Here is a 15,486-nt window from a genome sequence, read left to right as displayed (position 1 = left end):
AAGTCAGTAAAAAAAAGCTATTGAATTAAAAAATTATTTGGCCAAATCTGCCTTAAATAATTTAACAACCCACATTATTTTAGTGAGTTAACTAACAATTTTCTAAAAATCATAGTGCCCCTTTTTCTTAAATTTTTTTATAGTAAAAACATAGAATCATTTTATTTTATGTGGCAATAAATAATCGAGTTCATTTGCAGTTCGGTAGGGTAAAATTTAGACAAATAAACAAACTTTAAAATTTTTTTAGGAAAAATATATTTTTGGTTCAATTTGAATTTATATGGTTTTAAGTTCCTGAATTTTCAAACGGAATATTTTAATTTAAGAGTTTGAAAGTTTTATTTACTTGGTTCCTAACATTAGTCATCAATTATCATGACCAGCATTATTTTTAGAAAAATTTTTACAAAGAAAAAAAATGTCAAACTATTTACAGAAATAATAAAAAAAAATATTAATAGACATTGGTAGACTTCAATTGACGTCTATCATATAGTATGAATGATAGATTCCTATTAGTATCTATAGTCTCTATAAAAGAAAATTAAATTTTGTTATTTTGTGAAAATAGTTTCCCTTATTTTTCTATTTTTGAAAACTCTCTTTTCTTTTAAAATTGGAAAAGTATCAATATCTTTTTTGTCCTGTTTTTCTTTTCGCAACAAGATTGACCTAAACAAATTGGGAATATTTGAACATGGTTTTTGGAAATAAAGTTTTGATAATTATTTGCAGACTTTCTTTTAATATTTTATATTTTCTTCCCTTTTTCTTTCTTCCTTTTGCCTTCTTTGTCTAGATCCCTTCTCTATATTTCGTCCCTAACAACGATAATGCTCTCCTTTCTTCTGTCTTCTTATATGACATACTTGTTAACAAACTTAAAATAGTTTTTCTTCTTTTTAAGTTGAAAACATTGACATGTTTGTGCTGGAAATTTCCAACAACTTCATCCAAATCCAACAAAGAGGCGCATTCACCATGTCGATCACCCCTAAACTAAGAACTTCGCTTCTTCAACTGACAAAACTTATACCGACGACACCTTGTTGAAGACCGATGCATCCTCGATGCTCTAATTCTAAACATTGGAAAACCCTAAACTTAGACCTTCTATTCCTTTATTAGATAAGGTAGATGATGAATTTTTTTCCTTTTATGTGAAGGAGATGGGTTTATGAGAGATAAATTGATTTTAGGTTTTTTTACCAACGAAAGATTTAATGATGGAAACTAAGAATACATAATTATACTATCATTAAGTGTGTATTTAACGTCGTGTGTATTTGTATTACTTTTCACTATAAGAATTTGGACTTTTGCCGACGAAGAAAACCATCGGAGAAAGACAAAAAACCGTCGGGACAATCTATCCTAACGAAAATCCAACCGTCGGTTGCATCGTAGGGAAAGCCTTGTTGGAAAAACCTTCTCCTACCCAAAAAAGCCTCGTCGTCGGGAAAAAAAAAGATATCTCAACGAAACAAGGATGGGGACTTTTGTCGACCCTAAATGATATCGTCGAAAAAAGTTATTTCTCACGACAGTAAGAATAATTTTTTATCGCTGGGAGAAGTCAGCTTCTACCGACGCTTCCTTTTGGCATCAAGCGATGGTTACTTATCCCAACGCTCAATCTACGATTTGACCGTCGCAAAAATTATCCCTTTATCGATGGTGACCTATTTTAGCGTCAGAAAAAAGGTAAAAAAAAAAGCATGAAATTACACTTTTTTCCGGCCCCTGTACCGTCGAGATTACATATTCAGGGCTGTTGGAAATAGTCTTCTTTTTCTTTATTTACTAAATATACTATATATATTACAAATGTCATACCTGTTTGAATCTTACAAATATCAAATAAACTAAAATAAAAATTGATAAAATTAATCAGATGTCTACAATATTAAATAATATCTAGAAAACATGTTTGAATCTTACAAAGATGTAGAATAAAAAACTACTAATAAGTTTCGTCTTAAATATAACATAACATCCACAAATTTTTAACCCCGAAATAACATTACATAATATCCACAAAGTACCTAGAAAATACAATTTCTACAACCTAACTTAGCTTGTTGTCTTCAACATAAATCTCAATATACCTACAAAATACAAATTTAAATAAGTTTAATGCTCAATATACCATATACCAATCTCAAAATGAATATAGAACTTAAAACTCAACTAAGAACATTAACGAATTGAAAGAAAACCAACTCAATTTACATTTTTCAATCTCAAACTCAATATAGAACTTAAAACTCAACTTAAACATAAATGTAATTATACATTTACCCCTATCCCAACTTTAAACCCAACATAAGAACATTAACAAATATAAATGAACTTTATGCAATTTCTCTTCCCTACCCTCATTTTAGCCTCAAATGTGTATTTACACATTTTAAACTCAAACTCAATATACAAATAACAATCTCAACATCAATATATAACTTAAAACTCAACTTAAGCATAAACATAATTAGACAATTTGTTGGATTTTTTGTCCTAAAACTCGTAGTTTGTAAATTGATAAACATATTCAGTTTTGTTTTTCGATAAAATTGTTATTGAAATTGTAATCTTGAATCCAATAAACTAAGGTCATGAGGCTATTTAATGTAGATTTGAACTTTATGTGATGACATAAAACATGGATCAAACTCGAGTATATAGCCTAAAATGGTTTATAGTATAGGGATAAGGTTGCACGCCTTGTTCTGGGGACACTATGGCTGTGGCCTACTTTTTTGTTAGTACAAACGATGTGATCTTGAATCGTTCATATAGAGATATATGAGTGGGGGTATCCTATGCAATGAGTTTGTATAGGATTGGACCACGACTTAGTCATTTTTGCTTTATAACACAGTTTACTGTATAAAACTGACTAATTCAAATTTGATGACCTAGGTAACTCGATCTCAATCCTGAGCTAACTATGAACTCCTATTCATTCGGGATTATCCTTAGATCTACATGGGTGAAAGCATTTCAACAGCGCTGGCTCAATAAGCCTCCCATTTCAAAGGTAAGACCAGGTAAATAGCTGGGGATATAGGGTGCAAGACGGACTTCACTCCTACCCATCTCTAGTGGTAGTAGATAGATTGTTCCCTTAAGTGCTGACTTCGTAATTAGAACAAGGAGCCCCACCCTCTCACTAGGTTGAGAGGGACTCGATTTGTTGGTTGCACCACAAATCAATTATTCTTTAGAGGTTCAGTGGAACGGAAGGAACAAGAAGTGTTCTCGGGAGTAAAACGATATTTTGACCCAGCCAAGACCACGAGCCTGTGAAAGATTAACTTACTGGTTATGGTTATATCAGATGGATAGAAATATATCTACAGTGAGGGGAGTGCAACTACGGGACTTTAGTGGAATGACCCGTTAGTTAACAAATGCTGATTAATTAGGTTAAAGAGTTTTACCGGTTAATCTCGGATTGTTGGAGCCCATGATCTGCAGGTCCATTAGGTCTCTTATATGGATTAAACTTAGAACAGTATGTTGGATTAATTTGAATTGTTCAAATTAGGAAGAGGGATTAAAATCGACAAGTATATACAATATTGCTATCAGTTTTTTGTATGGCGCTCTATATTCAAATGTTATTTGAACTTTGAAAATATGAATGCAGATTCATGTTTGGCAGGTAAAAAGTAGTCAAGAGGGTCAAAACTGTAAAAAGTCAAAGGGTTGACTTTTTCGCTAGGAAAAGTCAAAGTTTGACTTTGACCAAATGAAAAAAATACCATTTTGCCCTTGACTAGAATTAGTGGAATTATCCAATATTTTTGTTGGATAATCCCACTAACTCTAGTGGACTATGTGTAAATATTATAGAATGACACATAGCCCACTTTGGTTTAGTGCTTTGTGAGGTGTTGTTTTTTGGTGAGTTTTTACATGCATTAGATGCATGTAACAGTTTTATAAAAGGAAGTTTTCTTTTGAAATAAACTTCTTCTTTCTTTTAGCAAGCTTAATTTTCTATAATTTTGGTTTCCAAATTCTCACCAAAATTTCTTTTTTCTCACATTCACCTTGAACCTCCCTTTCTTCTCTTTTCATTCCTTATTCACTAGGTCCCACAACCCAGTTCTGAGTCCAGAGAATAGCAAGGAAACTCTAGTGGTGGTCAGTTAGAGTTCGGGTCGAGATTCAGCGAGGAAAAGCATTTTTCGGGAGCTACAAAGGTTGTACACTATCCCTTTTAGTTTACTATTTTTTTTACATTTGCATGCTAATTTCCTTTTAATTAGAAGCAATTAGAGTGTAATTAGATCCTTATTCCGTTGCGTATGTCTCGTGTTTCATCACAATCACCCCTACACCAATGGGAACCCAACATAAGAACATTAACAAATTCAAATAAACTTTATTCAAAATGAATATAAAACTTAAAACTCAACTTGAGAATATTAACAAATTGAAATAAACCAACTCATATTAATACATTCAAATCTCAAACTCAATATAGAACTGAAAACCCAACTTAAAACTTAAACATAATTATACATTTATCCCTATACCAATTTTAAATCCCACATAAGAATATGAACAAATTCAAACGAACTTTATTCAATTCCCCACCCACCTCCCCCCAACTTATTTTAATCACAAATTCAATATAGCATATACCTATCTCAAAATTATTCTCAATCGAAATATAGAACTTAAAACTTAACTGAGAACATTAACGAATTGAAACAAACCAACTCATATTTACATATTTCAATCTCAAACTCAATATAGAACTTATGTGGAAACTTAACTTAAAAATAATTATACATTTACCCGTATAACAATTTTAAACCCAACATAAGAACATTAACAAATATAAATGAACTTTATGCCATCTCTCCTTCTCCCCACTCCTACCACCACCACCCACATCTCAAAATTAATATTAAACTCAAATTAAACTTAAACATAATATACATTTACCCATATACTAACTTTAAACCCAACATAAGAACATTAAGAAATATAAATGAACTTTATTCAATCCCTTCCCCACCCCCCAGCCTTAAACTTAATATAGCATATTCTCATATGAAAATATCAAACTCAATATAAAACTTAAAACTCGACTTTAGAACATTAACTATACTTTACATAACTATACGTTTATGCTGTAACCATAACTGCAAGATAACAACATATACAGTCTTCTAATTAGTTTACTACGAAAGTTGAAGAGCTCATACCTAGTCCAATTTATCTCCTTGTATTTGAGTTATAAGATCATAACTTTCATTTCATCCATCTCAGTTTGTCTTCTTTCTTCCAGTTCGTCCAATCTAGCCAATCTAGTCTTTAAGGATTGTATCTCTTGTTGTTGCTCCTCTATAACTTTCGAGGAGGATGCACTCGACAATAACTTATTTTTCTTGATTTTTTAGACTTGGGTGCCCTACCAGGGCTCACTCTTGTGCCCAACACCTGCTTACATATATCTTCCAGCACCTGCTCGCATATTTCTTCTTCTAATATTGGTTCAAACCCTCTCTAGGTGGAGGCTTCTCTCAGCTAGACCATTTGACTCTACATCAATAATTTAAACAAATAATTGTATGACATTGTATATAAATAAAGTTACACTGAGGAATAAAAACTTATATATGCATCATTAGTGACCTAATTAACAAATGAGTTGTCGCTCTTAGAATGTGTACGCTTAAATAAGCTTACTACGTCCATTGTTTGTCTGTCGAGTCTTCTCTGTAGAACAATTCACATAGAAGATATTAATAATACTTTCTTAGAAATCAAATATAGAAATACTTTTATTTCTATCATGGATTCTCGTATGCATATGTAGAACAAGCTGTATGAGTGAACTTTAGAGCTGACCAATTCTTTTGATTATTCTCTGCCACTTTCTAATAAAATGAGAAATTAAGAGAAAATTAGTAATTGAAATGCAAGTAAACTGAAATAAACACAAAAGTTCTTACTTTCCATTCAGTGGATTCAAACTTAGTGCATAGAAAGTATCAATCTTCGATAAAATCTTTAAGTCGATTAGGTGGGTGTTTTCGTGCCTCTTTAGGACTTGCATATTCTTTTATTGTATTTGTGTATTTCTGACCTATACTCTTTAACTGATTTTTTCATCTATTTATCGATGAAATCATTGACTAGTTGGTTGGACAAGTCAAACAGAAAATGGTTCTGAATTTAAAAAAAAGAACTAATTAGTATCCATAAACATGAATATATATAATTTGTAAAATATAAAATAACCATCATACCATTAGTCGATTTTTAACAAGCTCTCTAGTTTTTATTGGTACCTCTCTCCATGTTCAATAACGAACAAAAGGATTCCGGAACGTTGGTACCAATGACATGCTAAACTTTTTTGCATTATCACAAATTGGTTTCTCCCATACAGGGTCAATCTCGAAAGGAATTCTCCCAAATGCTTGGACATTTTTATCCAAATCAATATTCCAAGAGTATCCACGTGTCATCCTAGTATTATAAAATTGGCCTCTGAACAAATTATACATTGATTTAAATACAAATTAAATACAAACTATACAAATTATACGCTAATTTAAATACACATTATACATCTTTTTATAAAAAGAAAATATGTATCTAAAATAACTTGAATTATCTCCCACAGAGGATGATGCACCGATATGCTCGAAGTCTAGATACTCCATTAATGCCTCCTTATTGGTGTGACCTACCATTGTTCCTATGCAAACAAAAATATATATTATACAACAATATGTAAGTTGTGAAATGAAAAAGAAGATAAATATTTACATGATTATTTCTTATCATTAAGATGTTCATTGAGACTCAAACTCCTATCAGAAGATGGTTGTACATCCTCTTCCTCGTCATTTATGAAGTCAACATCAACTTGTTTAATTATCCGTTCTTCTACGACTATAGGATCAACATCAACTCTACATAAACTAGTATCATTCATTGATTCATCGATTATACAAGGAATATTATTCACAACTTCTAATAACTCAAGTTGGTCATTCTCATGTTCTTCTACTTCTGGCATTCCTACAATGCTTGTTTTGGACTACTTGCACCACTTTCCAATTATTGCCATATTCGGGATCGTTGAGGTAAAATACATGTTTAGCTTGATTGGAAAATACAAAAGGCTCGTTAACAAACCAATGACGAGCTGTATTAATTGATATATACCCCAAATCCATGTGTACTCTATTAGTCTCTTTAGGGTCTGAGTCGTTTACAAAGACATCCATGAGCAGAAGGGGATCATCCAAATTTCATTTTGATTGAAAACATAAATTTATAGTGAACATAGATTATGCATTTTAACAAAAATTATAGCATGCTTTTTAAACAAAAAAAAAAGGTTCAAATGATTATACCTTTGAAGAACACTTCTTCGCGTAAATCCCTCAAACTATCACGAACTCTACAAACAGCAACAAGAACTTGAAGACCCTCTTCAAGTAAATCATGAACCAAAAGGTTGAAGACACTACCACTTGGTATCCTCGACATGCTCAAGGTGAGAACCCAGGAGTGGTGGGCTCTGAATATTTTGGTTAAGAGGGAGTTTGAGAGTTTGGAGGAGAAAGACGATAGAAGAAGAAGCACTATCGTGTAGTTTCTACTTCAATCGTTTAGTGTAAAGACTCCTATCATATAGGCTCTGCTATATTGTGTAAATCACTTAGTAAGAAGAAGAAATCTGTCTTATTTTTATTTCTTTTCCCATAAAAAATCACTTAACCACCAACTAAGGTGGTTAGAGAGAAAAAGAGGATTATTATTCTAAATAATAAATAATAAAAATAAATATGATAACCAGTTTATCATATTATATTTAAATCTATAGTTTAAATATTGCATCACATACAATATAAACCATAGTCCTTTTCTCTATTTTATGGCATTTAATATAAATCATATTTATATTAAATTTAACAACTATAAATCTTATTCATAAGAAATATATTTGGAAGCAGATCATCCAAACCCCATTGTGAATGAACGCGTATATTTATAGTCATACAGAACAGATTATGCATAAAACTTAAACTACAACATGCTTCTGAAATAAAAACAAAGGATAAGAGATTATACCTTTGAAGAACCGTTCTTCAAGATAATCCCTCCAAGGAGCTCATTCACGAACCCAGCGAACAAGTCTCGAACTCCCTTGAACAAGCAGCAAGTAGCAACTCGATCCTCGAACCAAACCGGACACTACCACTTGGTGACATTGGTATTCTCGGTGTGAAAATCCAGGAGTGGTGGACTCTGGCTAATTTTGGTTAGAGGGAAAGTTTAATGTTTGGAGGAAGAAGACGATCGAGTAGACGAACAAGCGAAATCATGTAGATTAAGTCTACCGCATAGACAATGTAACTTGATTGTTTAGATATTGAAACTATTGGATAGTCTCTTTAGCAATCGTGTAGCAACTCGATTGTCAATTCTTAATTTACAGAATAATTAGAAAATTATTTCATTTATCCCACGTTTTCCATAAAAACAAATAACTACCCACTAAAGGTGGTTATGGAGAAAAAGAAGTTAATTATCAAATAATTAATAAATATAAATAAATATGATAACTAATTTATCATATTATATTTATAACCTATAGTTTTAATATTCCATATATACAATATATAAACCATAGGTTCATTTTAATCTATTTTATAGTATTAATATAAATCATAATTTATATTAAATTTAATAAATATGAATCTTATTCATAGAAAAGTTATTTGAATCATATTCAAATATTTGTTCTCTATATTAAACAATAATGTATCGAATACATTATTATTAATTATATTCATATATAATTGGATTAATTTAATTATATCTTATATAATCAAAATTCCTCTATTAATTTGAACATTTCAAATTAACCCACAAAACTGGTTCTCAACTTGAATCCATTGAGCTACCAAGGGGAACCTTATGGACTGTAGCTTGAAGCTCATAGCGGTACGTTGAATAACTGACTACACTCTTTAATCACATTATCCACCATCCGTTAACTGTTGAGTACTCCACTAAAGACCGACAATTGCACTCTTCGCACTACAGATATATTTATGTGTCCATTGGATATAACCAATGAATAGTATGATGACCCTTCACAAATTGCTCGTAAGTACAGCTAGGCCAAATTATCGTTCTATCCCTGTAGTTACATCTAACTCCTTGAGTACCAATGATCCCTCTAATAAACAATAGATCATAGTCCCACTATGACTAAAGCCCTCTCGAGCCAAGAGAGAGTGTGGCGCCACATTGTGCAAGACCCGAAATCAGCCCTTAAGGGAGCAATTTATATACTTACCCCTGCTTCGAGGAAGGAGTGAATTCCATTTTGTGTAGCTGAGTTCCTAGCTCTCCAATCAGACAAATCCCCAAAATGGTAGGCTTATTGAAATGTTTGTTCATACAAGAGTTCACAAACTACCCCTGCTTTAGTGATCTGGTCACTCTCACCCATGCAAATCAAAGGACCGCCCTCATAGGCAGAAATTCACAACTCACTCAGGATTAAGGTCATGTTATCTATGGTCATCCTAATGAAATGAAAGTCTCAATTATGAATGGTGTTAGATAACGAGACTAAACATTTCGTGGTCCAGTCTTATACAAACTCCTTTGTATAGAATATCCCCGCTCGCATGTCTAATACATGAATGATTAGGATCAATCATTTGTAGCACTTTACAACATTCGTAGCACCTACAAAGTAGGCCATACTCGTAGTGTTACCATGTTAAGGTATCCAACCTTATCCATATACTACAGACTATTGAAGTTATCACTTAAACACGATCCACTTGTATGTCTCCACATACATGTTTAAGTCACAACGATAACCATGGATCTTAGTGTATTGGTTTGTGGTTAATGCAACTAAAATATCATATATTTCATACACTGAAGTGAACAAAATATCATATATTATTAATCAAAGAATGTTTGTTCATACAAGAGTTTACAAACTATAGGACCCTACGAGATTTAGGGCATTAACTCCAATAGAACAAATATGGTTAGTGGCCCCAAAGTCAATAATCCAGGCAGAATCATCATTCTCCACTAAACAAGTCTATAAAACAAGCAAATCATATTTACCTTGTTTGGCCTTTTATTCTCTGCCAAATATCTGGGGCAGTTCCTCTTCTAATGCTTGTCCTGGTTGCAATGGAAATATTTTCCCTTGTCAATCCTCACTGGTTGTCTACCCCTTGGAGCAGTAGCTTGTGGGTTAGTAGGTGCCTTCCCATTACCACCCTTCTTTTTCTTCCACTTTCTGGTGCCGGAGGAAGAAGGTGCAAACTTAGTTCCAAAGGTTGAACCTTTGTGGAACTTTTTAGATGATAAAGCAACATTTGCTTCACCTTTCTTCTCATTTCTTTTCAACAAGGATTGGAAAGTCTGCAACGCATCGAGTAGAGTTGTAAGTTTGTAGTCAATTTTGTTCAGGACAACATTGCTACGGAAATAAAGGAAGCTATCTGGTAATGATTCTAGAATTATGCTATCTTGACTGGCCTTATCGATGCTAGACCCGTTCATCTTAGCCACGTTGAAGTGGATCATCATATTGAGCACATGTTCCCAAACAAATAACCCCTCTTGCATCCATGAGTTGAAGATGTATTTGAGAGTGTTGTGCCTGCTGAGCAGACGATTGTCCGAACATTCCCCTCAGAGACTCTATGATCTCGCGTGTAATGACCATGGGCTCATGCTTCTTGGCCAAAACTTCGTTAAGGTTGGCCAAGATGTACGCTTGGGCCTTCTCATTCGCCCTTGTCCATCACTTGTATGCCTCCCGAACATTTCGAGGAGTAGTAGGAGCTGGAATAGGAGGACATTCCTCTGTGAGGATGAATTTGAGATCATCGATGATTAAAGTTGTGTTTATTGTATTTTCTCAACTAGTATAGTTCGCGCCAGTTAGTTTATCAGCAACAAGCAAACTTAAGGACGTGGTATCCATAATTAAATTGCTGAAAAATAACTTAACAAGTCTAATTGTATTAAACCAATTTTATAAAACCAATCAAGTTTTAGCAAAATAGTCTAGTGTACCCTAAGTAACATCTATTTTGCAATGATGCTTTAGTGAGGCAGGACAAAAGTCACTGTAGGGTGATCAAGTGCCCCTTAATTGAAATGAAACATTCTCAACCATTAGATAGAATAAACTCCTTGTAACCGAATTTAATAGTCACAATTGTTCAATCTAGAATTTGTTAACATCCTTAACAATTCTGTGAAAGTGTAACCTCTCCTTTTAGGTCCTAGAGTCCCGCCCTAATGAGCCAACCTTAGGGAAAAGCTGATTAGGACAAGAGACTAAAGCAACCCTATCTATTTTTTGAGATAAAATAAAGAGTTATGCAAAACTGCCATCCTTTAGGGGGGACACCCACGATGCCACGAGGAAATGCATAAAACTTTATCCAACCTAATGAGAGAGACCGAGGGATATATTGTCTCATGTCCTGCTCCCACTTACTATGAACATTCTCTCCATTCAGCTTGGTATTGACCTACCCAAATGCCACCCGTAAGGGGACATCCATGGTGCCTTGAGGCCGAGGATAGATCTCATGGTGTGAACTTTTAGGGACATACGTGTAGAGGTTAAAGTGAAGTATCATATACTCCATTTTCCTCCCATTGAAGGTTCTACCTAGGGTTCATTAACTTAGAAAATTTGGCTACTGATTTTATCTATGTGATTTGTTTAATTTTCTAAAGAAAACAACACTTGCTTTTGATTATTAAACAACTTTGATTCAAGTCTTATTGAACTCTTTAACAGACTTTCATCAAATTTCCATGCATGTAACAAATCTATCTAATTCACATTTTCAGGTAGGTTCCTAAGTAAGGGTGCGATGTTTCCATCAACTTAAGTACCCCAACCTAGCCAGAACCAACCTTAGACAAAAGGTCCCTTATTGATATATTTGTTACATATTTATTCTTTTATTAGGAATCAATTTAATCTTATTAAACCAATTCAAAGGTACACGAGGGGGTTATTTTTATGATCCAACGAAAAATAGGGTGTTTGTTTCAACAAATGCTACTTTCCTGGAGGAGGATCATATAAGGGAGCATAGTCCACGAAGCAAAGTCATGTTGCGTGAGCTTTCCAATGAAACTACTGAAACTTTAACAAGAGTTGTTGAAGAGCCTACTACATCAACAAGAGTTGTTGATGGGAGTTCATCCAGTAGGTCGATTCCACCTCAAGAGTTGAGGGGACCTTGACGTAGTGGGAGGTTGCGACCCCAATCTGTTCCTGTCTCTTATACACATCTAGATGTGTATAAGAGACAGCCCATTTTCTATCTGGGTTTCACAGAAATCCCTTCTATGGTAGTAGATGGTGACGTTGAGGATCCGTTGTCTTATAAGAAGGCAATAGAGGATGTTGACCGGGATGAATGGGTCAAGGCCATGGATCTCGAGATGGAGTCGATGTACTTCAACTTAGTATGGGATCTTGTAGATCAGCCTGATGGGGTTCACCCTATAGGTTGTAAATGGATCTACAAGCACAAACGGGGTGCTGATGGGAAGGTACAAACCTTTAAGGCTCGACTTGTGGTAAATGGTTATACCCAGGTAGAGGGAGTCGACTATGAAGAGACTTTCTCGCCTGTTGCCATGTTAAAGTCGATTCGCATCCTCCTGTCCATTGTGGCTTATTATAATTATGAGATCTGGGAAATGGACGTCAAGACGGCCTTTCTAAATGACAATCTTGAGGAGACCATTTATATGGTGGAGCCCGAGGGATTCATAGCCCAAGGTCAAGAACAAAAGGTTTGCAAATTGAATCAGTCCATTTATGGATTGAAATAGGCATCTCGATCTTGGAACATACGATTTGATGCTGCGATCAAGTCGTATGGCTTTGACCAAAATGTTGATGAACCTTGTGTCTACAAGATGATATCCTACTCATTAGGAATGATGTAGGTCTACTGACTGCAGTTAAGAGCTGGCTAGCAACCCAATTCTAAATGAATGATTTGGGAGAGGCTCAGTTTGTTCTAGGTATACAGATCTTTCAGGATCGTAAGAATAAAGTGCTACCTCTGTCTCAGGCATCATACATTGATAAAATGTTGCTCAAGTACTCGATGTAGGACTCCAAGAGGGGCCTACTGCCGTTTCGGCATGGAGTCACTTTATCTAAGGAAATGTGTTCTAAGACGCCTCAAGAGGTTGAGGAGATGAGACGGGTCCCATATGCGTCTGCCGTTGGCAGTTTGATGTACACGATGCTCTGTACTTATCCAGGCATCTGGTACGCTGTGGGCATAGTCAGTAGGTATCAGTCTAACCCAAGCCAGGGTCACTAGACCGCAGTGAAGAACATCCTCAAGTATCTTCAGAGAACGAGGGACTACATGTTCGTGTATGGTTCGAGGGATTTGATCCTTACAGGATACACGGATTATGAATTTCAAATTGATAAGGACTCTCGCAAGTCCATATCAGGGTTAGTCTTTACTCTTAACGGAGGAGCTGTAGTATGGCGAAGCATTAAGCAGGGGTGCATCGCCGACTCCACTATGGAGGCAGACTACGTAGTGCATTGAGGGGACGTGATCGCCATGCAGATCGCTTCGGATCACAATGTTGCTGAGATTTTCTTATGCTGCGCTTTTATGCCCTAGTTTATTGTTTTATACTAAGATTTTTGTACACCTCACTTCGCTTTAGGACAAGTGGGAGATTGTTGGGGTTGATGCCCCAAAGTCTCATGTCCTGTAGTTTGTAAACAGTATGTACAAACACTTGTGATGTTAATATATGATATTTACTTCACATCTTGTATTTTGCTCGGTTAATTGTTATATTTGCTTTACCACAAACCAATAAACATAAAATCCCTTGTTATTTGTATGTGACTCAAGCATGTATGTGGTGACATACAAGTGGATCATGTCTTCAGTGATAACCAAAATGGTCTGTAGTAAATGTATAAAGAAGGGAAACCTTATCCTGGTAACGCTACAGACATGGCTCGCTTTGTGGAATGGTCACAAGTGTTGTGACTTATCACAGATGGTCTGATCCTGATCATTCGTATTAGGGACATGCGAGCAGGGGCGTCCTATACAAAGAGTTTGTATAAGACCTAACCACGAAGTGTTAACGTCTCGTTATATAACACTGTTCATGGCAGAGACTTCATTTCACTAGAATGTCCATAGGTAACTTGACCTCAATCCTGAGTGAGTTGGGAACTTCTGCCATTGAGGGCGGTCCTTTGATTTATATGGGTGCGAGTGGCCAGGTTGTCGATTCGAACCTACCATTTTTGGAGTTCGTCTGATTTGGGAGCTAGGAACTCAACTACACAAGATGGAATTCACTCCTTCCTCGAAGCAAGGGTAAGTAGATAGATGGCTCCCTTAAGGGCTGATTCCGGGGCTTGAACGATGTGGCGCCACACACCTTCTCTTGGCTCGAGAGGTATTCACACATAGTTGGACTATGTTATATTGTTCATTAGAGGAATCAGTGGTACTTAAGGAGTGAGATGTAACTACAGGGGAAAAACGGTAAATTGGCCCATTTGTACTTACGAGCATCTGTGAAGGGTCATCATACTCATGATTTGTTATATTTGATGGACACAAAAATATATTTATGGTAAAAAGAGTTCAGCTGTTGGTCTTTAGTGGAATCACTGACAGCTAACGGATGGTGGATCTCGTGGCTAAAGAGTTTAGTCAACTATTCACGTACTATTGGAGCTTCGAGCCACAGGTCCATTAGGTCCCCTGGGTAGCTTGGATAGAAGCTCTTCCGTCTAAACGATCGTCTACCTCACGATTTCTCTAAACGATCGTATACATTTTTTCTAAACGATCATTCAGCTTTTCATACACGATGGTGTAGCTCTTCTATACGATAAGCACTTCTGCTATATGGTAGCACAGTTTCATCTCCCACTTGCTTATCGTCTACACGAAGCGTTGTCCTCCATCTTCCACCAAACTCACCAAAACCCACTCTTTGGGTTTTCACTCCGAGGATACTTGGGTTTCATTAGTGGTTGTGTCGTCCCTGCTATAGTGTTCGTGTTTGTACTGATCGTGCTGTTGCAGTCGACATACCCGCCAGGTGTTGGTAGATCTGTGGGGGGTTTCTGCTGCATTGGGTTCAGAAGTTTGAAGAGAGTCTTCAACTAGTATGAACTCTTTCCCTGTTACTTATTGTGTTCTAAGCATGCTGATAAGTAGATTAATGTGCATAACTGTATGTGTTGAATGTATATCTTTTGTATTTCGGTCACTGTGAAATCAGAGCGATCTGAACTCACTCATGGAACTCTCGGTATGAGATCCTTCAGCCTTATCCATCTACTACATACCGTTTAGGTTATTATTTATGTTGGGAATGGTATCCTAAATCTCCTTGTAATCTCATAGTTTGTAA

This window comes from Benincasa hispida, unplaced genomic scaffold (genome assembly GCF_009727055.1).
Source record: "Benincasa hispida cultivar B227 unplaced genomic scaffold, ASM972705v1 Contig855, whole genome shotgun sequence".
NCBI lineage: Eukaryota > Viridiplantae > Streptophyta > Magnoliopsida > Cucurbitales > Cucurbitaceae > Benincasa > Benincasa hispida.
Note: the sequence above shows the minus strand (reverse complement) of the source record.